This window comes from Lemur catta, chromosome 9 (genome assembly GCF_020740605.2).
Source record: "Lemur catta isolate mLemCat1 chromosome 9, mLemCat1.pri, whole genome shotgun sequence".
Lineage (NCBI taxonomy): Eukaryota > Metazoa > Chordata > Mammalia > Primates > Lemuridae > Lemur > Lemur catta.
In genome coordinates, this window is record NC_059136.1 from 82,303,539 (window position 1) to 82,325,292 (window position 21,754).

Genomic DNA, 21,754 nt, shown 5'->3' on the forward strand with positions numbered 1-21,754 from the left:
TTATCTATTTATGAAACTTATTCCTTATTGCATTAAAAAATATATTTAACAAATAGATTATTCCATGACATTTTATCAGGTTTTTAAAAATGTGATATTGAGCTATAATACAAAATTATAATGCTAATGGGTTTACCAGTTAATATGATAAATGACTTAAAAGTTTGTCCACACTCTGGAACTTGTAAACATGTCACCTTCAGAGTTTATCTCATTTTTTTTTTTTAATTTATAAAAGAAGAAGTTTATTTGGATCATGATTCTGGAGGCTGGGAGGCCCGAGACCTGGCAGCCACGTCGGGTCGGTCCTGGTGAGGGCCTCATGCTGCATCATAACGCTGCAGAAAAGCAGAAGGGGGAGTGGGCATGTGCAAAAGAAACAGGGAACAAAGCAGGCTGATTTGCTTTAGAACAACCTGCTTAATCATACGAATAAACATGGTCGTAGGGTATAAAAAATCTTTGTAGATTAAAGATTTGCCACCTTTTGGTACAGTGGTCTCAATTTATTTTTTGATGTTTGTATTATAGAAATTTACAACAGTATAATAAATTCCTATGTACCCTCCACTCAGTTTGAAAAGTTGTCAACATTTTGCCTTTTTTTTTTTTTTTTTTTTTTTTTTGAGACAGAGTCTCACTTTGTTGCCCAGGCTAGAGTGAGTGCCATGGTGTCAGCCTAGCTCACAGCAACCTCAAACTCCTCGGCTTAAGCGATCCTACTGCCTCAGCCTCCTGAGTAGCTGGGACTACAGGCATGCACCACCATGCCCGGCTAATTTTTTCCATATATATTTTTAGTTGGCCAGATAATTTCTTTCTATTTTTAGTAGAGATGGGGTCTCACTCTTGCTCAGGCTGGTCTCGAACTCCTGACCTCGAGCCATCCGCCTGCCTCAGCCTCCCAGATTGCTAGGATTACAGGCGTGAGCCACTGCACCCGCCCCATTTTGCCATATTTTTAAATGATAAAAACAACATTACTGAAAGTTTGGGAGTATGAATGAAAATTACCTTTGGTCCCATCCACCTTAACCCACCTCTCACCATTTTTTATATTCTCTTCCATTCTTTCCTTACAGTTATAATATACAGATACTGTTTCTCACTTCTTTTTGCTGAACGTCAAGCTAAGCGCTAATAATAGCTATCAATTGATATCCTTCTATGTCAGGCCACTGGGCTAGTTGCTTTACTTATAATTCATAGAATCTTCACAATAACAATATAATAATATAGATATTCTCCCCTGCTCCTCCCTCCCCCTTTACAGATAAGGAACGTGAGACTCAGAAGTTAAGTAACTTGCTCAGGCGTTGTGTGTCTAGCGTATGGATTCACACAAGAATCTAATTTCAAGGATACGCTCTTTTCTCTCTATAATGCAGCCTCTTCAAAAGCATTTTTTCATATTGCTACATACTCACCTTTTTAAGGAAAAAGAAATGTCAGTATGTAAATTTTTACCATATAATATATAGAAGCATCACTGGGATATAGATGCCACTGAGGATGCAGAGAGACAAAAGGTATGAATGGTCTCTGCCCTTCAGTGTTTACGCTCGAATGCTGAGGAGCCTGATGCCTTTGATACACTGACAAAGAAAAGTCATATGGTTAGCTCAGGCCCACCCTGATAATCTTCCTCTCTTAAAGCCAGTTGTGCCATCTAACATGAACTAATCACTGGGATAAGAAACCTGTCTTATTTACAGTCCTGGGAACTGTGTACACTAGGGGGTGGAGAATCTTGCAGAACCATCTTAGAATTCTATTTATCATAAGCTCCTAATGAGAAACTACTCAAATGTTCATTAAGAGGAGAATGGATAAACTGTGGCATTTTCATACAATGGAATATCCTTAGCAATAAAAAGGAAAAAATTATTATTAATAATAAACATTTCCAAATCTTTAGATTCTACCAAATTTGGATAGAAAATACTTGGAAAATTTTTTTATCTGTGCTGAACATGTACAGATTTCTTTCTTTGTCATTATTACCTAAACATTATAGTATAACATCTATTTACATAGCATTCATATGTTATTAGGTATTACAAATAATCTAGAGATGATTTAAATTATATGAGAGGATATGCATAGGTTTTATGCAAAGAATACAGCATTTTATATCAGGGACTTCAGCATCCATGGATTTTGGTATCCAGAGGAAGTCCTGGAACCAATTCCCCATGGATACTGAGGGATGCCTGTATGCAGTAACATGAATAAATTTCCAAACTTTGTGCTGAAAAGAGCCAGGACAAAAGAATGCTTACTGTATGATTCCATTTATTTGAAGTTCTAGAAAAAGTAAAACTAACTGTGATAATAGAAAATCACAATATATTGGTTGTTGTCAGGGATGAGACGGTGGAGATTGCCTGCGAACGAGCACGAGAGAACTTTTCAGAGTGATGAAAGTGTTCTACGTCTTGATAGGAGCATGGAATACATAGGTGCTTTGATTTGTGTCAACTCTCGAACTTTAGTCTTAGGTTCTCTTACGATCTGTGTATTGCCCTGATTGTACATTGTACCTCAGTTTAAAAATGAAAACATTGCTGTATTAAATCCTTGTTTTACTTCTCATCAGACTCTTGGATTAAGGAATGAACCACAATTATATATAATGTCCAGCATAAAATGTTGAAGCTAGAAAATAGCTTCAAACATTATGTAGTTTAAATCCCTGGTAAACACTACTGCCTTAATGAAGAAAAAACTTTAAAATTGCTGATGATAAAATCTGCTGTAGCTACCTTCTGCACTCGGGGAGTGTTAGGCAATTTTACCAATTTGTGTATGCCAGCAGAAAATACGACAGAGGGACAGATTTGCTAACAGCAATACATCTTGAAGTATAAGCACAGAATGTGGATCAAGATATTTTCCTTAGATGTATTTGGCAGGAGACGTTTTCTTACTGTGATGGGTCTGATCTGGGAATGCACAGCATTTAGCTGCTGCCCAGGATCTGGCTGAGAAATAATTTGTAAAAGTGCCATTGTAGTTAATAAAGGACACATGGTGTTAATGTTAGAGTGTGTCTGACCTCACACTCCCTCTGTGGAAATGATCTATAAGATCGCCAAAGGTTTTATGGCCTTGTGTGCAAAAAAAGGTCACATTTGTGTAGACAGATTTCACAAACCACCCCCTGCAGTTTTTATGTTAGTCTTTAAAAATTGTGTGTTTTTTTTTTAAACTACTGGTCATTGCATTAATTTCATATGATATCCTGGCTGCTTATTGATTTTAGGTTTTAAGTCTATAATGAAAATACTTGTGGCTGTTAAAATCATTATAACTTTTAAAGGTTCTTTAACAATTAGTTTAGTTATCTTAAAAATTCTGAATTGTGCTTTGCATTTTTTATTGTGAGGTGTTGCCGTATGCTAATATTTTAAATGTTTAAGTTTGTTTTCTTCACCTCTGAAATCTTTTTGTTTTCTAATTGAATTTTGTTGCTCAGGTCTTCATGGAAACTTATATTCTCTGACACCTCGTTGATCATTGTAGGCTCTGTTAGTTGTTAGTGTTGTCTTCCAGAGTGGCCTTGGTTCCTTCAATGACTTAAAGAGAATTAGTAAAAACACCCATTCCATCCTTTCCTGGGTATTTGTTTGTTGAGTGGTTAATATAATTACAGTAAACTAAGAGTTTTGGAATTAAAGTTGTCAAATTCTTTGAGTTCTGAGAAATTAGAGTTTTTCATGTAAATGATTTTTATATGATGATAGTAGCCCTTCTGTTTAGTTGTAGCTATAACAATTCTTAGTTTTTCTGTATTAAAGAACATAACTTTGGCTTGGTTTACTTATGAATAATGCAGTTTATGTAAAACGATTTTGTGAGATGAAAACTCTGTCTTGTTCTCCTGGTATTAAAATAATTATTCCTTAAAATATCTGCACACAAAAGGACAAATACTATATGGTTCCACTTATAGAGCTATCTAAAATAGCCAGATTCATAGAAACAGAAAGTAGAATGGTAGTTGCCAGGAGGAAATGGGAGTTGTTTAAATGGGTATAGAGTTTCGGTTTTGCAAGATGAAAAAGTTCAGGATATCTGTTGCACAACAGTGTGAATGTACTTAACACTACTGAACTGTACACTTAAAAATAACCATTTTTAAGATGATAAATTTTATCTTATGTATATTTTACCATGATTAAAAGTAAAACATTATATCTTAAACAAAAAATCTACTAGTTTTGCATTTTTGAGATGCGGAAACCAGTTATAACCAAGAAATGTAAAATGGAGTTTAACCTGTTGACTTCAGATCAACGGATTCTTCCTTTCTTTTAGTTTCATCAGGTGTAGCATTCTGGGTGCTGTGCTTCAGCATTGCTTTCTTCTGGGGCAACTCCTTACCCCATCTTTTTTTCTACCTTTGACTACCCAGAACTCCTACATTTAAACTCTTCCCATAGTTGCTTGTTGGTGGATTAAAAATGATTTTTAATATGAGACAAATCATAATTAAAGATGAAGTAGGCACATACTGCAATCGGTTTCTGTCTCTGTCTAGTGCTCCCACCTGTTACTAGAGACATTGAAAAAAATTATAGAGCAACCCCTGTCTATCTGGCATTGTGCTAGTGTTTCCAAATACGTGTTTTTTGAGAGTTGGTTGTTTATCAGAAATAGATCAAGTTGACTGGACTCAAAGGGACTTTTAATTATTATTTTTTAAGATTGCTTTAGCCATGGGAGTATTTTGTTCTTGGAACAAATTGTAAATTACTTAATGAAGATATATTCCTAATAAGAGTGTATTTTGGTGTTAAAAAGTGTGCTTACGTATGTTTCACTAATACAGGGAATTAATTCTCAGTGTGTGGATAGGTATAATGTCTCCAAAGTGTTCATCATGCTGGATTTGTCAGATTTATATCACTGGGGGCAAAGCTCAAGAGAGAACAAGAGAGTACATATTTCCTTCTAACTGTCCTTCTCCGTGTTCCTGTTCATAGGGAAGTGTTTACAGCCACTGTGCCGAGGCAGCCTAGTGAAAGGAAGACCGTGCATCAGAATGTTTGTTTTGAACAGTTATTTTTAGCAGCAGATCTAGAAATCGTATTTTCATTTTAGGATGTACCTTTGTATTTATTATGAGCATTCCAAAAAGAGTAACTAATTTTAGACATGCATATGTGAGTGCATGTGTACATTGCATGCACGTGTGTATGTGTGTGTGAGAGAGACTGAGTCTGAGACTGTGTGAGTGTGAGAGAGAGGGAGAGGGAGGGAGAGAAAAGAAAAAGACATCCCCTTAATAGCAGGAGGGGGTAGAGGCTTACTCAGTCTATTATCATAAAGCTCGGCTAATGTAGCTTCTGAGTCATGTGACTGCAGAAAAGGCTATTATCTCAATGAAAAGGAAACCGGTTTTTAGAGCAAGCAATAGAATAGAAGCAGGAAGAATTTTCGAGTGTTCCACCATGCTGGATTGTCAAAGGGGGATCTGTCTGATCAGCAGCTAAAAAAGGATTTGTGTGGCTAGTTTGTCAGCTATCGTTAGAAACAAATGATAGAGGAGATAAGCGGCAGGGTGCTCAGCATGTGCTTAGGTTTACATCAAGACTGTGATGTTGATTTGGGTTAATAGAGGAGATTTACCTCTGAGGCAATAAATTTATTGCTAATTGTGGGGGATTTTGTTTTGATTAGTGATGTATAGTGTTTGTATTTACATCACTGGTGAAGAAAAAGAGAAGCTGCTGAGCTCTGATTTGAACTGCAGAGGCTGTGGACAATTACAAGGTGTGTTTCAGAAGTACTCTGACTTAATATTTGGTAATGTTCTTGGAATTCTGTGTGCTTGTGGATTGGATGTGCGTGCGTTGTTGAAGGGAGAACTGAGCATGACAACCAGGCAGTGATAATGTTCTCAGGAACAAGCAGATACATTGTGACCCAAATTGATTCTGTGGTCCTTATTTCTTTTGTGTTTAGTGTTTAAACATTACTTGCAGTTTCATTGTGTGGCCAATACAGCGTCCTGCTTGCTTTTAGGAACTATTTTGGTAAGCATTTTCTAAAATTCAGGACAAGAGTCTTAATCTTTAAGATGCAGTTCTTAATTATTAAGGAATAAATATGAGTATAAGCTTTATATTTGTATCTCCATGTTCATTTTTTTTTCATTATCCTTTTATAATTCCAAGCTTAAAAGGGAGCTTTGCAGTAAATTTGAAATTATTTAATTTTTGATTAGATGATAAATAAAGCTTTCTCTTTTGGCTGAGGCCTTGATTCAGTGATTTTTTTGTTGTTGTTATTATGTATAGCACCTAACTTTCTCTGGTTGATCCTTATGCTGCTGTATGCGGAAAGCTAAATAACATTCAGTTAATCTTCAGACTGTGCTTGCCCACTTTTGCTCATGCTAATGCTATTAATTCTCTCGGCAGTCTGTACCTTTCTCTTAACCTTGGAAGGTGTAGTATTTAAAAATCTGAGATTGGTGAAAGATAATCATAAGCGTTACCTGAAAAGGGTTAAATATTACACAATGTATACCTGAAGAATTAACTTGCTAATGTTTTTCCTGTAACTTCTAGAGCAGATATGCTCGAGTGTGTGTATGTTTCCAAATCAGGTATTTTGAAACAACTATACTGTATACAGTTCCCTTTTGAAGTTGACATTGAGGAGGTAAGAAATCTATCAGGCAATTCATACTATATATATGTATCTGTCTTAGTTTAACAAAGAATTAATTCTTGCTATCTTTTCTAATAAAGGATGGTGAATGCAACTCAAACATAATTTTTAATTACTGCTAGGTGCAGAAGGTTCTCCTTATAATATCTACAAACCATATCTTAGCACAATATAGTTTAATAAAGCGTTAAATTTATTAGATGGGATTTTCTTTAAAGAAAAACAACATTGGCAACTTAGCTTAGTCTGTCCACGTACAAAAACAACTTGGTTCAAATAAGCAGTTAATTGACTGTTGCTTTTATCGTTCTGGATTTTTAAAAAAGTATAAGTCTCTCCCACATTCAGGTAAGTAGGCTATAAGACAGTTACATACTAGTTTTAGCCCAAAAGGCACTAGCATCATATGTTAAATATTTTGAATGATAAAATTTTCAACACTGGGTTGTTTGGGCTTTCTTTCCTTTCCTTTGTTTTTGCTTTCTAATTTTATTTTGTTGCCTTATTAAAAACCTTCAAATGGTCCAAGAATTTTGTAATAATTGCAGATGTTTTTATTGAGCACCTACTATTATTACAAGATACTCTATGAAACACTATGGGAAAACAAAGGTAACTAAGATGTTTAATCCAACAAGATAACTTATAACTGACATTGGAACCCAGCCTTAATAAATGTAATTATCCTATATCTGATGGGAATTTTAAATAGTTAAAAGGAATTGTGTATAAAACTTATCTGACTATTCAGAGAATACTTCCCTGATGACTGTGTGAATGACTTTTCACATGAACGGGTCTGGATGATATTATAGTTTTAACCAGTCTGCATTTGTGCCAATTCATATTTCCTTTGTATTATAACAGAAATACATTTATTTATAGTCTCCTAAAACTAGAATGGTTTTTGTTCCTCATAGTGTTGTTTTTCTTCTAGGACATAAAATATCAGTCCTTTAAAAATTTTAAAGTATTTTCAGAATTGGATTAATATATTGTGTTATCTCAAAAAGGCTTTATTTACTTTTAGAGGTTTGTGTGGGGAAGCACCACAATCAGAGTTAAAAGATACAAGTTTTGATGTCAAGGTAGTGTCTAAACAAGCCAGATGACTAGTTTGCAAATCTTGCTGCACTTCAGAATTCCAACCACAATAATTAACCACAAATATTATAATCAGGTCTGATCTTGTCAAGCAAAGGGGGTTTGTTTCTTGGAGCAATTTTTAATTTGTAGCAAAGATAGGGTAGGAAGAGGTGGAATTGAAGGTGACCCTGTGTTGTAAAACTCAGTGAAATATGTTCATAGGACCTTTTTGTTTTTTGAGAAAATAAATGTTTGTGAAGGTTTAGGCAGGATTAAAGTACTGGGTTATATTTTAGAGATAGTTTAATTCTCCTGAAGCCAAGGGGATATAAAATTCATGAAGTGAAAATGTTTGTGCAACAGCCAGCAACTTTTTCCACAGCACTTCTTACAGGATTTATTCTAAAAATTATCATTCAGAAATGGTGAGAAAGTTTTAGAATCAGTTGGCTTATGCATTTTTCTCACAGGTGCTATAGTCCTTGACATTAAGAGGTAAGACTTGGCATTTTCTGACGTATATTTTCGTAACGATGACTCTTTTCACCAGGTTCATAGTTAACATGCAAGGTTATGGCTTGTAATGTAAGAATCACTAATATAGTATTACATAAATATGCATTTGCTTTATTTTATTTTAAAGAGACCATAGTTACTACTACTCATATTTCATTAAAGATTTTGTAAGAAACACCAAATGCTATAATCTTGACTTTGAATTGTTTCTCCTTTAAAAGTCAGTTAAGTTGAAGAAATATGTTTAGGTATAAAAGCTAAATGTTTAGTTTCACCATTTCAGATGTCTAATCAAACATAATAGTACATTAATTGGCTAGAACAAAGGCCATAAAAGCATGCTATTAGGCTTATAATAATATGTTTTGTTTCTGTAAGTCTGAAAACTCTAATCAAAATGAATGATAAATGTGATATTGAAACATCACAAGAACTGTGAAATTTTTAATTGTTTATTAATTGGCCTTTCCAAATTTTGCTTTCTTGTTTTAAATGTAAAAGTGTCTATTTTTATATGTCATTTTTACATATACTTTTTTTTTTTGGGAGACAGGGTCTTGCTGTGTTGCCCAGGCTGGAGTGTAGTGGCGACATCATAGCTCGCTTCAACCTCCAACTCCTGGGCTCAAGCCATTCTCCTGCCTCAGCCTCTGAAGTAGCTGGGACTACAGGCGTGAGCCACTATGCCCAGCCTTTGCATATACTTATTAAATATAACATTTTGTGGGCTTTGCTTTTGCTTTTTCCTCTCTTTTCATGAGGAAAATGACTTTAGCATAACAATTGGACAATAGTTTTCTTAACCTTAAAGCCTGCTTTTATGTAGAACTTCTATGCCAGGTACTGTTCTATGGATCTTATATATATTAATTCATTTAGTTCTCACAATAACACTGGTTGTGCTATCTCATGCCTATTTTACAATTGAGGAAAGGGAGACACAGAGAAGTAGAGTAGCTTGTTCAAGCTCACACAGCTACTAAGTAGTAGAGCAGGATTCAGACTCATAGTTTACCTCCAGAGTCTAGGCTCTCAGTTACTATGTATGACAAGTTCAGTGGTGCTAGGTTGGAGTTGGATGAACATAGGGACAAGGAGAAAACTTTATTAAGGTTGAAGTGATTTTTGGTTTTTAATATGTATACTTTTAGTAAACTTCTGTTTTATTTCAAATATGTTAAGAGTAAAGCATTATTTAAAGGGTATTTGGTCTGCATTGAAAAGAAACATATTCATGAAATTTTAACTCCCAGCTAATTCAGAAATCTGCTTTAGAGGAAGGGGAGATATGGGTGAGAACATTTAGATGGGATTGCAGAGATTGTTATGAGAGATAGACTATAAATTGCCATGGGTTAGGGAGAAGTTCTGTAGTGGTGGGATCTGAAAGGTGTGTGTTACATATTTTCTTACTTAGCTTCTTCCGCCTTTTCTTGGCAAATGCAGGCTTGGCTGCTTCCAAAGTCCTGTACTCACTACATTGCTATGATGGAGAATTCAGGTATAAAAACCACAGAGACTCCAAATTGAGATCCTGTTTTCAGACATTGAGAACCCTGGAATGTAAACAACTGACTTAAGATTTGTTGTAGAGCATTTTATATCCATGCACGTTTTCTAGAGAGGGGTGCTTGTCTACCTGGTCTTTCAGAGGGGGAGCCCTTGTCTCTCGTCAAATGTTAATGGCTTATGGCCTGTTTGCCCCAGGTGATGTCACTCTTTCCAGTCAGTGTTCATGGTAGGCAAGGTTTCACTCCACTAAATCCTTGTTATTGGAGCCTTGGGGGAATGAGTGAGAAAGTAGAGTATGGATATATCTTTATCACTTACCTTTGGTCCCCCTTAATGTAGCCTTTTATGTGTTGGTTTATTTCTAAAATGCAAAAATAACCAATTTCATTTTTACACTTAAATCCTCTTGCTCATTTATTCAACAGCTGTTTGTTGTAAGATTTTTGTCAGGTGCTTCACTAGACCTGGAGAAAAGTAACTGACTCTCTCTGAAAGTGAGGATTGATGAGGGAACACTTAGCAGAGAGAATGATCATGCAGCTGATTCTTAAGCTAACGCTGGGACAGTGATCACCAGGCAAAGAGGAGGTAGCCCTTCACCGCCCAATATAGTAGCCACGAGCCACAGTGGCTTCTGAGCGTTTGAAATGTGGCTAGTTTGAATTAAGTGCAAAATATACCCACATTTTGAAGACAGTATGGAAAAAAGAATGTAATATATCTCATTAATAATTTTTAAAATATTGATTACATGTTGCAATGATAATATCTTGACCATATTGTGTTCAATAAAATGTATTCCTCAATTTCATTTCACCCATTTCTTTTGACTTTTAATGTGGCTTCTAGACCATCAGTGGTCTGTCCTCCATGCTGCTCTGAGCAGAGAGGGCAGCCTGTATAATGGGAGAAGGCTTTAAATAGTGGTTTGTCTTGTAGACGACACATCTGGGCTGGACACAAGGGATACAGTAAGGAGCAGGAAGGAGTAGACCCTTCCTAAACCCATGGTCTTGGAATCAGTAACCAGAGATTAGAAGCAATTTGAAGACCACATATTCCTTAGTAGGACATAAAAGCCTCTTTCATTTTCTGGGCCTACCCTTCCAGCTTTATGGTCCAAACATTCCCACCTACTCCCATATTCTACCTATAATATACTACAGTTGATTCTTGTGATGCGCAAGAGTTATGTTCTGCAAAGTTGTTGCAAACACCTAGTTGGCAAATACTGAGCCATTGCTCCTAAGAGAGATACAGAGTTAGATTCCTGCAGGCCCTTGGTGACATTTTAGTCATCTGATCAATATATAACCTTATTTTATGTGCATTTCTGTTTAAAGATACCTTATTTAATATATATTGTTGATTCATTAACATTGAACTCATAGCCAGCAGCACTGTAACTCCTGCCTGAACAAAGCTTGTCTAACATATATATTTTCTCATGAGGCACATCACTGACTTCTAGCATTTAGGATTACTAGATAGCATTTCAGCATTATGCTTGGGGGCCATTTTAAATAGTAGAAGCACAAAAATGCGAAAAATGTAGCCCTAAGTAGACTGCAAAAAGATACTTGTATTATAGCGTGAGAGCTGAAATGAGAAGGCCGTGTTGTCTTGTCCGAACAGTGTTACATGCAGAGTACCTACAATAAGCCATGTGTTTCAGATAGTAATGACAATAACAAAGGCAGCTAATGTTTATGAGGCAATTTCTATATACCAGGCCATGTGCTTTCATATTTTATCTCATTTATTTTTCATAGAAACTTATAAAGTAAATATTATTTTCTAAATATTACAGACATGGAAACTGAGCCTCAGAAAAAGGTTAAGTACCTCTCCCAGGGTTGCACAGCTAGTAAGTGGAGAAAGCAAGAAATATTAATAACTCCAAAGCCCATTATTATCCGGAGGTGCAGCGACTCCAGGACCAAGTCAGGAGATGTAGTCAAGTAGAACTGCCTTTCTCAATAGGCTTCTGTCTTTGGTGGACAAGGTTAGCCACAAATTTCCCCATATCAAAAGCCTCCGTGTCTGTGTGATAGCCTTGCTATTGAAATCTGGAGGAATTGAGCATGAGAGATGATTTACTGCGAGGAGAGGTCGAGAACCACTCTGTATTTGTTGGTGATGGTGGCAAAGGTGCTCTCTTGATCTGCTTCTGCTGGTTTTCTCCCGCCAGCTAACCAGCCCTTCACACTCTCGCTGCTTGTCTTTTCTCTGCCCCATGACTTTCTTTGGCTCACTTACTGTAACTGTATCTTGTGATTTCTTTCTGTGTGTCTTTTCAGCCGCTTGTCTCTTTTCCCACTGAACAGTTCTTTCTTATATATTCCGGAGACTGAGAAACTGGTGCAGCCAATTACCGTTGTATTTGTTTGTACAGAACCCTTGTGCCAAGCCATCCCTACAGACCCTGGGAGCCTATAGACTGGATACCTGAGCCAAGTACTGGGGAGCAGTGTCTCGTGGTATTGTTAGGGTGTCTTCTCCGTGAGCTGGATCAAGCTGCCTGGTAAAAGCAGAGTGTGGGTCCTTAGGAAGGGCTGTGGCATAGGCTGTCTGGTTCAGAACAGGTTGCAGTAGAGTCTGGTGCTATGGGACATTGACCAAGATCTGTGGGGACCCTGGGTCTTACGTTTCTTCACAACTAAAATTAGCAGAACAATTAAAATTGTGTGATTTGTCTGCTTGGCTATTGGTAGAGTTTAGTCTTTTATTTAGATAATAGTTGGTATGTATGTTTATCAGATGTAACCACTGTTGAATTATATTTAGTTCCTTCTGCAGGGTTGAAATAGAATTCCTATAATGACCCATTTGAGGCCCCTTCTGACCTACTTGGTCTGATATCCCGTCACCTCTAGATTCTTTCCACTCCCAGGTAACCTCAAGACAGTTGAAATTAGATTCTGGAACATAATTTCCTAATACAGATTGGAACTGTTATCAGGACACCTAGGATTAGGTAGAGGAAACCAAGGTAACAGATGTAAGCAGGAAGTTGTTGCTTACATAGGAGTTAGTGTGGGCAGAAGGTTAGTTAGTGTAAGAGAAATTAACCGACTTATCATAAGACGTGTTTTACTGGAATTTGGGTCTGGAGTGCAGGTTAATGGGGGTGCAGTTGAGCTTATGGGTACCTGGCACTGTCCTGAAAATCTACACCTCCTAAGTTCGGTATAATTTTGTGGTTTAAGCAAGTGATGCACTACAGTCACTGTTGGTTGCCGTCAGTCTCTGGAGGTGGTGAGAACAGTCTGAGTGCTGGAATTGAACAGAAGCACAAATAAGCATATCACAGCGACATAACTGAAAAGGAAATTCAGGGAAAGGGATAGCTCCTACTTCCTTGGTAATGCTGAGAGGAAAGAACAAAAAATCTGATTCCTTCATATCATAGCTTCAAAAGGCCATGGTTTCTCTGTTGGAGTTTCTTTTCACACTGGAAGGTCAGCAGTGAGCTACATGTGGTAATGCTGACCATATCTGGGAATCCTGACTTAAACTGTTTATTCCTTTTGTTATGTTACAACTGAAGATCTCTGGGGATGGACGCTCCATAAACTTTGAGGATGAAATGTTCATTTTTTCTACTATGTTTTACCTAGATCGTTTCCTTGTATCATTGTTGGCAACTCTCCTGTTATATATTTTGAGATATTTATTTAATGGCTTGTATTAGAAAATGTGAGGTATTGTGGATAGAGCATGGCATTTGCAGTAAACTTGGTCTGAAGCCTTGCCCCACAGCTTACGAGCTCTGAGAGTTTGACAGGTCAGGTAACTTCTCTGAATCTGTTCTGTCCTCTGTAAAACGGGGGACAATATTTGCTCTGTAGAGCCCTGAGAATTAAGTAAAATAATACACTGCCTAGTACATTGTCCAACATTTAATAATTACTGAACACCAAATATATTATTGTTTGTTTTTCAAACTGCACATTTTGTCAGTCTGGCATTTCTTGTCTTGAAATATCCCTTCAATACATGCGGTATACTTTGTCACCTGCGTATGTTTTCTCTTCCCAAGTAGTTCTCTCTCTCTCTCTCTCTCTCTCTCTCTCTCTCTCTCTCTCTCTCTCTCTCTCTCTCTCATACATACCCCAGCTTATTCCTTGACTAAATTCCCAGTGAACCTGTCATTTCTGTCTTCTGAAGCAACGTGGAATCTCGTGTTTCTATCTGAATCACAGATTTTCAATTTTACTCTTGTTCTTGCAGTCTACAAGTAAATTTGTTATTTTATTTTTATCATCAAGTCATTTGGTTAAACTTGCAATCAACTAACATCCCCTGGTTATTTTCACCTGAATCACCACCATCTTGGTTTCCCTTATTTAGAACTTCATACAGTTCATTTTTTTTAACCTCTTGGCAAGTGTCGATGTTTGTTCTGTGGCAGCTGGGCTGCCCCTGAAGACGGTGTAGCAACATAGGTCAGGAAGTGAGCCTGGAGACAGAGGCAAGGGCTGGCTCTTCAGACACCTCATGTTACATTTGAGGAAGCACAGGCTTCCTCTTGGAGGGAATGAAGTCCACTAGAGAATTTTAATCAGGGAAATCATCTGGTGGTAAGGAGACTTACTTTGGATAATCCAGGTGGGAGATGATGAAGACCTGAAACAGAAGCAGTAGTGATTAGCAGAGTGATGACAGGGGAGACTTGAGAATATTTGAGAGGCACGGTCCCCCTTATTGATGATTTGATGAGGAGAACACGGAAGTGTAAGGGTGATGTCCAGTGGGCTGACATCTTGCAGGCGGGGCATTGTGGGGTGGGGAGAAGAAATGGATGCGTTCAATTTTGTCAGTAGCCACCCAGTGGCTGGATTTTTGCAGTGGAAGCTTTGAGAGGTGAAGGCTGGAAAGAAAGATTTGGGGAAACCTTGGGGATAGTTGGTACCACCACGGGACACTTACTATGAAGTGGCAGTTCTTAATCCTAGCTGAACATTAGAAATACCTGAAAAGGTTTTAAGAAAAGTACTTGAGGGTCAAACTACACCTCTAAAATTTCTGATTTAATGAGTCTAGAGTAGTGCCCTGGTTATCTGGGTTCTTTCTTTAAAATGTTTTTTTGTTTTCTTTCAGTATTTTTATTGTGGCAAAATATACATAAAATTTACCATTTTAACTATTTATAAGTGTACAGTAAAATAACATTAAAAACAGTGTTGTATAACCTGCACCACTGTCCATTTTCAGAACTTTTTCATCATCCCAAATAGAAATTCTGTACACATTAAACAGTAACTTCCCACCTCCCTCTGCCCTCAGCCCCTGACACCTCTATTCTACTTTCTGTCTCTGTGAATTTGACCATTCTAAATACCAAGTGGAATCATAATATGTAGCTTTTTACATCTTGTTTCATTTAGGATGTTTCCAAGCTTCATCCTGTTTTATCGTGCATCAGTACTTAATTCATTTTTAAGGCTGAATAATCTCTTTTATGTATGTATATATTTTGTTTATTCATTCATATGTTAATGGACATATGGGTTGTTTCTACCTTTTGACTATTATGAATACTGCTGCTTTGAACATGTGTGTACATATATCTCTTTGGGTCTCTGTTTCAATTTTTGGGGGCATAAACCTAGAAGTATAATTGCTGGATCATAAGGTAATGTACTTTCTTTTTTCTTTGAAGACACAGTGTCACTCTGTTGCCCCAGCTAGCGTGTAGAGGGGTCATCACAGCTAACTGCAACCTCAAACTCCTGGGCTCAAACCATCCTCCTGCCTGAACCTCCTGAGGAGCTGGGACTACAGGCGTGCACTACCACACCTGGGTGATTTTTCTATTTTTGGTAGAAACAGGTTCTTGCTATTAATCAGGCTGGTCTCAAACTCCTGAGCTCAAGCAACCCTCCCACCTCAGCCTCCCAGAGTGCTAGGATTACAGGTGTGAGCCACCATACCTGGCCTGGTAATACATTTCTTAACAGCTCTCCAAGTGATTTTTAAATATGTAGCCATGGTTGAGAAGCTATGGTGTAGAACAAGGGTGCTTAATCTTAGAAGGTCCATAAATGGTCTTAGTGAGTTAGTGATTCTTTTTAGGAGAATTGTATGTCTTATTTTTATGTGTGTGCTTTTACTTTTTGGCTTTGATCAGATTCTGAGAGCAGTTCATAACCTCAAAAGCCATGTTAAGAATCACTGGAGAACCCAATTTCAATAGGCAAAGGATTTGAATAGACACTTTTCTAAAGAAGATATGCAAATAGCCAAATAGGCACATGAAAAGATGCTCGATATCATTAATTATTAGGGAAATGCAGATCAAACCCACAGTGAGACACACCACTTCATACTCAGTAGGATGGCTATAATAAAAAAAAGAAAGGGAAATAACAAGGGTTGGGGAAGATGTAGAAAAATTGGAACCCTCCTACATTGCTGGTAGGAATATAAAATGCTATAGCCACTTTGAGAAGCAAATTGATAATTCTTTAAAAAGTTAAGCATAGAGTTACTGTATGACTCACCAGTTCTATTCCTAGCTATATATCCAAGAGAATTCAAAGCATGTATCTGTGGGAAAACTTGTACACAAATGTCAATAGTAGCATTATTCATAATAACCAAAAAGTTGAAACAACCCAAATGACCATCAACTGATAACTGGATAAACAAAATGTGATAAATCGACACAATGGAACATTTGTCTGTACAAAGGAATAAAATACAGATACTTGCAACAATATTGCTGAACCTTGAAAACATTATACTAATTGAAACAAGTGAGGCATAAAATGCCCTGCATATTATTTGATTCTATTTATATGAAATGTCCAGATTAGGCAAATCCATAAAGACAAAAAAAGTAGATTAGTACTGGTTAGGGGCTGGGGAGAGGAGAGAATGGAGTAAATGCATAATGAATATGGGGATTCCTTTTGGGGTGATGAATGTGCTTTGGAATTACATCTGGTGATGGCTGCACAACTCTGTGAGTAGACTAAAACCACATTTTAGTGTATGCATTAAAAGGGTGAATTTTGTGGCATGTGACCTCAATATAGCTGTTAAAAATAATTTTGAAAACAAGATGACTGAGGAGAGGATTGGCCGAGATGGAAGCCTGGATAGTTCCAAAGAGGGAGAAGATCCCCTAAAAGAGATGGAAAAGGAATAATTACATGGTTTAAGAGTAGGACCTATAGAGTGCTGGGCCGTGGAAGCCACTGAATAGAGAGACTGGGGGAAGGACCATGTGGGAGTATGAGCCGGGGGGTGAATTATGAGTGGCAAACACAGCAGAAAGTTCGGTGACAACATTCCACATGCCAAAATTGCTGTAGGTTTGGCATTTGAATGTCATAGAAGACTGGGGGGGGGCAGATGTAATGGAGTGACATGGGAAGAAATGCAATTGCTTTGGATGCAAAGAGAGTGGCAGGGAATAGGAATGGTCTACAGGCCTGTATTCCCTTATCTGAATCTCAAAATTCAGCAAAGTCTGAAAATGGAAAGATTTTTCTAATTCATTTGGCAGTAAAACCTGACCGGAATGGATGTGAAATGATTTATAATCTTCATTTGTCCCACTTAGTGTGAATATTCATACATTTTGCTGCAGAAATGATACTGAATTTGATTACAGAATGCTTCTGCAGGCCCCTCTGGGGATGTTATGAAATATGGTATATGCCATGTATTATGTTTCTCAAATTTAAAATGTATATATATATTATAAGTGTGAATTCTAAATCATATGGTCCCCAGTCTTTGGGGGCAAAGGAATACAGAGTTGTACTCTTTGGACAGGACTGGATGTAGAGGAAAGATGTGCAACTGAATAGTAGCTATAGAGGGATTTAGACTCAACGGATTTTTTTTTAAGGGGATGGAAATGACCTGAGTGTGCTAGAGGTTAAAGTAGAGAAAAGGGGGTTGAAAATATGGAAATGAGAGGCCATAACTATTGCAGCAGGGCCTCAGAGAAGGTGAGGAGGGGAACAGGGAATGGGTTTGAAGCAGTCAGTATTTACAGGAAGAAGGATCATGCATCCTCCAAGACACTGCAAGTGATGTTGATAGAGGTGGATATCTTTCTAAGCAGGACAAAGGAAGTTGAGGAAAATCAAATTGAAGGGCCATTTGCTAAAGTGGTAAAAGCTGGAAATAATTGTTGAGTTAAAAAGAATGTGCTGGCCTGAGACCAGTAAAGGCTTTTAGAAACCTTGAATGTCTGTGAGGCCATTTTTCCCATAGCTGTGTGATATTCTCCACCAGCGCTCAGCTTCCCCTTTAAACAGTTGGAGGGATTTGGGGATGAAGTTTTGCAGAGTGAATTCTTCGAGAAGAGAGGTGTGAAAGGGAACCGAGGGGCTGGGGGTGGGTGGGTGCATCTAGCTAGGTAGTGAAGGAAAGATGAGACAAGGGGCAGGGGACGGGAGTTCTTTGTGCACTGAAGACCTGTTACTGTGGAGGAAGACAGTATGAAAGCTCGTGTGCTAGGAGGTTATGGGCAAAAAGTACCATTTAAGTGGGGACAATTTTGGGTGATAACAAGATTCAGGGCAGGATCATAGGAGGCAGTGGCTGAAGCAAAATGGAGATGAAAAAAACAGGACCTGCGAGGACAGTATTAGCTCATTCGCACTCAGGATGGTGACCAGATTTGGGCTAGGGAGGAAGAACTATTCAGATGCCCAAATCTGTAGTAAAAGTAGAAGATTAAGTGGCATGTAAGCTTCAGAGACAGGAAGGTAGAGAGAGGTGTTCCATGGCAGGTGTAGAGAGGCTTTTCAAAGGAGCAGGAAGTTTTCTACCAGGGCACCTTCGTAATGGAGTGATGGCGACTAGCTGCTGTTGCTGTCTGAGAACAGCAGCTTCCACTGGAATGGACTACAGGGGAGTGGAAGCCTGTCAAGAGAGGCAAGAAAGAGCAATATTCTAGTAACACCCAGGATGTTACTCCACCAGCCTTGACTCTTAATTCTCCATTATCGCCCAGCCGGGTAGTTCTACATGCTGCGCTTCCCTTCCAGTCAGTGCCGGGCAGGCATCAGCTGATCCCCTGAGGTCCTTCCACCAGGCAGTCTGCTTTAGTTGGTCTGGGGTGGGGTCAGAAAATCTGTATTTTTAAAATTTGGGAACCAACAGTGGAACCCACAGTTTGCTTTGATCTCCACCACAGTATTGGGCCCCTGCCCAGCTGACTTCAACATAATGTGTCTATGCTGCACCCCTGACTTAATGTTTATCAGAGTAGAAATGTGGTATGATAAACACTTCAAAGATATTAATTTACTAGTAATAAGTTTAAATTATAAAAGTCTTACTCCATAACCTTGAAATTAGCAAAGCATTTAAAAAATCATAGTACCTATCACTATTGTGAATTGTCAGAAGGGAACTCGAACACCCTGCTAAGCGGATTGTAAATGAATATAGCCTTCTTGGAAAACAGTTTGACAGTATACATAAATAGACATAAATGTGGTCACACCCTTTTGTAAGACTCCGTTGTAGGTAGATAATCAGAAATGTGGATCAAGATTTACGTAGAAGACACTATACCACACTATACCTCCATGTTATTTATGGAACAATCTAAATAGTTCACTATAGAAAATGGTTAAATATCTTACAGTATATTCATATGATGGGATATAGACTTATTAAAAACATTTTTATAAAGACATATTTAATGCCATGGAAAATTTATACTGGTTAACATTAAGGAAAAACCAAAAGAGCAGCTATAAAATGACACATAGGGTTTGTGCATAATTGTATACACACATAATATTTTAAAATAATGAGCAGAAAATATTTTTAAAGTTACTGGTGATTCTCTGGGTGAAAAGAATATGTGCTATTTTATTCTTTTCATTTATTTTTCCTTTCTTTCTTTAAAGAGTTAAGGTTTTGCTCTGTTGCCTCGCTGGAGTGCAATGACCTCATCATGACTTATTATAACATCAAACTCTTGGGCTCAGGGGATCCTCCTGTCTCAGCCTCCTGAGTAGCTGGAAATACAGCTGCATACCACCAGGGCCACCTAATTTTTGTTTTATTTTTGTGTGGAGACAGGATCTTGCTAAGTTGTCCAGGCTGGTCTCGAACTTCTTGTCTCAAGTGGTCTTCTCACCTCAGCCACCCAAAGTGCTGGGATTACAGACGTGAGCCATCATAGCCGGCCTATTTTATTCTTTAGTTAAAGGTTTTATATTTCCTAAATTGCCTATGAGGAGCATGTATTACTTTTATTAAGCAAAAAAGTAAGCTTTTAAATAAAATTCTTACTCTAATCTCTCTAGCAAAAAGAATAAGGAAAATTCACTTGGGATGAATGTTACTAGAGAAGTCCTTCTTGCTCATAATAATCCCCAGTGTGTGTTTTCTAAATGATTGCACACTATCGGATACATTTATCTGTTGCACAAGTTTACCAGGTTATCATTATCACACTTAATAGCTTGTCGGTTCTGTTGGTTTTTTCTTTTTTCTTTTAAATAATAGCTTTTTTGAGATAATCACATAAAATTCAGCTGTTACAGTGTACAGTTCAGTGGTATTTGGTCTATTCACAGGTTGTACAGCCATCACCATTATCTAATTTCAGAACATTTTAATCAACCCAAAAAGAAACCCTGTCTGTACTCAACAGTCACTCCCTATTTTGCCTTCCCTTCAGCGCGTGACAACCACTATCTACTTTCTCTTTCTACAGGTTTGCTTATTTTGGACATTTCATGTAAATGCAGTCATACAGTGTGTGGCCTTTTGCAGTGTCCTATTAGCTAGTCTTCAGTCTCCTCCCCACACTGCCAGAAAGGTTTTCAGACTCAACAAAGTAAGTGCTTATCTAAATATCCAGTAAATAATGAATTCAGTGAATAAAATGTGCTCTGCTTTATCTGTCCCTTTCCTTCTCCCTCAGAGAGGAATATAATCACCATATGTTAATCGTATTCCTGTCACTGATGGGGCAAGAAAATTTCTCTCTGTAACATTTAGGGCAGTGGTTCTTAAACTTCAGCAGGGCGTCACAATTGCAGAGGGGTCTTGTCAAAGCAAGGGCTGTGCCCCAATCCCAGAGCCCATTCCATAGGTCTGATCTAGAGCCAGAGAGTGCATTTCTGGCAGTTTCAGGATAACACTTTGAGAAGCACAGTGCTAGGGGCTGTGCCGGCTTAGGTAGGGTGCAGCTAGCACCAAAACCATGGCCTGGCAGCGACCTGAGGAAAGAGGTTGGGCGAGGAGGGAAGGATCCAGACTCCCAAATCCTGGGCTACCCTGGCCATGGCAGCACATGGGCTCACTCCAGCAGCCCTAGCATGGCCCTACTCTTTATTAGCTGGACCACTTTCGAGCCCCGAAGGTGTCTCACATATGCTTTGGAAGATTCTACCTATTCTTCAAAACCTAGCTCAGGTGTTCATAAAACCTTTGCCAGCTCTCCCCACAAGAAAATGTAATTTTTCCATCATTAGTACTTTGTATTTTTCATATATACTGTCTTTCATGTTAGTTAATTCCATACTTGTATCTTTTCCTTAAATCTTACATTTCTTGAAATCAAATTCTCTTACTTAACTCAGTGACTGTATTATAGTGTCCAAAGAGCACAGTAATTTGCCCTCAGCAGCTACTCACTAATTATCAGTACTGTTGAATTGAACATCAGAAGGAAATAAATGCAAATAGATTTTTAAGTTAAAAGCCTGTAATTTAGGCTATGTTTTTAATGCTAGGAGGAGACCTGCATTAATTAGCAACTTAACCTTGTATAAAACTTAATTGTCCAACTGTGTAATAGTCACTGCTCTTGGTTCTGAAACATTGACTTGAAAAAAACCTACCAAACTAAAGAAATCATGTCTGTGCTTACAAATACATATATACTGTGTCATGGTGTCTCTGAGAGCTAGCTTAGTTTTCTCCACATCATTCTATCCTTGCTGCAACCAGGGTTTGGGTTTCAGCT

At 37.8% G+C, this 21,754-nt stretch overlaps 1 protein-coding gene across 8 annotated transcripts in view; it reads left to right on the plus strand.

The window, feature by feature from the left end:
* NCOA2 (nuclear receptor coactivator 2) overlaps positions 1-21,754 on the plus strand; it is a 268,534-nt gene that overhangs the window by 138,081 nt on the left and 108,699 nt on the right. Inside the window, exon 1 of one of the 8 annotated variants that reach the window (XM_045561483.1) lies at positions 20,516-20,620. The exons of the other annotated variants lie outside the window; for them this stretch is intronic. The gene's annotated coding sequence lies outside the window, so the exon portion shown is untranslated. Of the gene's footprint in view, positions 1-20,515; positions 20,621-21,754 lie in introns of those variants that run through there. 8 annotated transcript variants of the gene reach the window in all.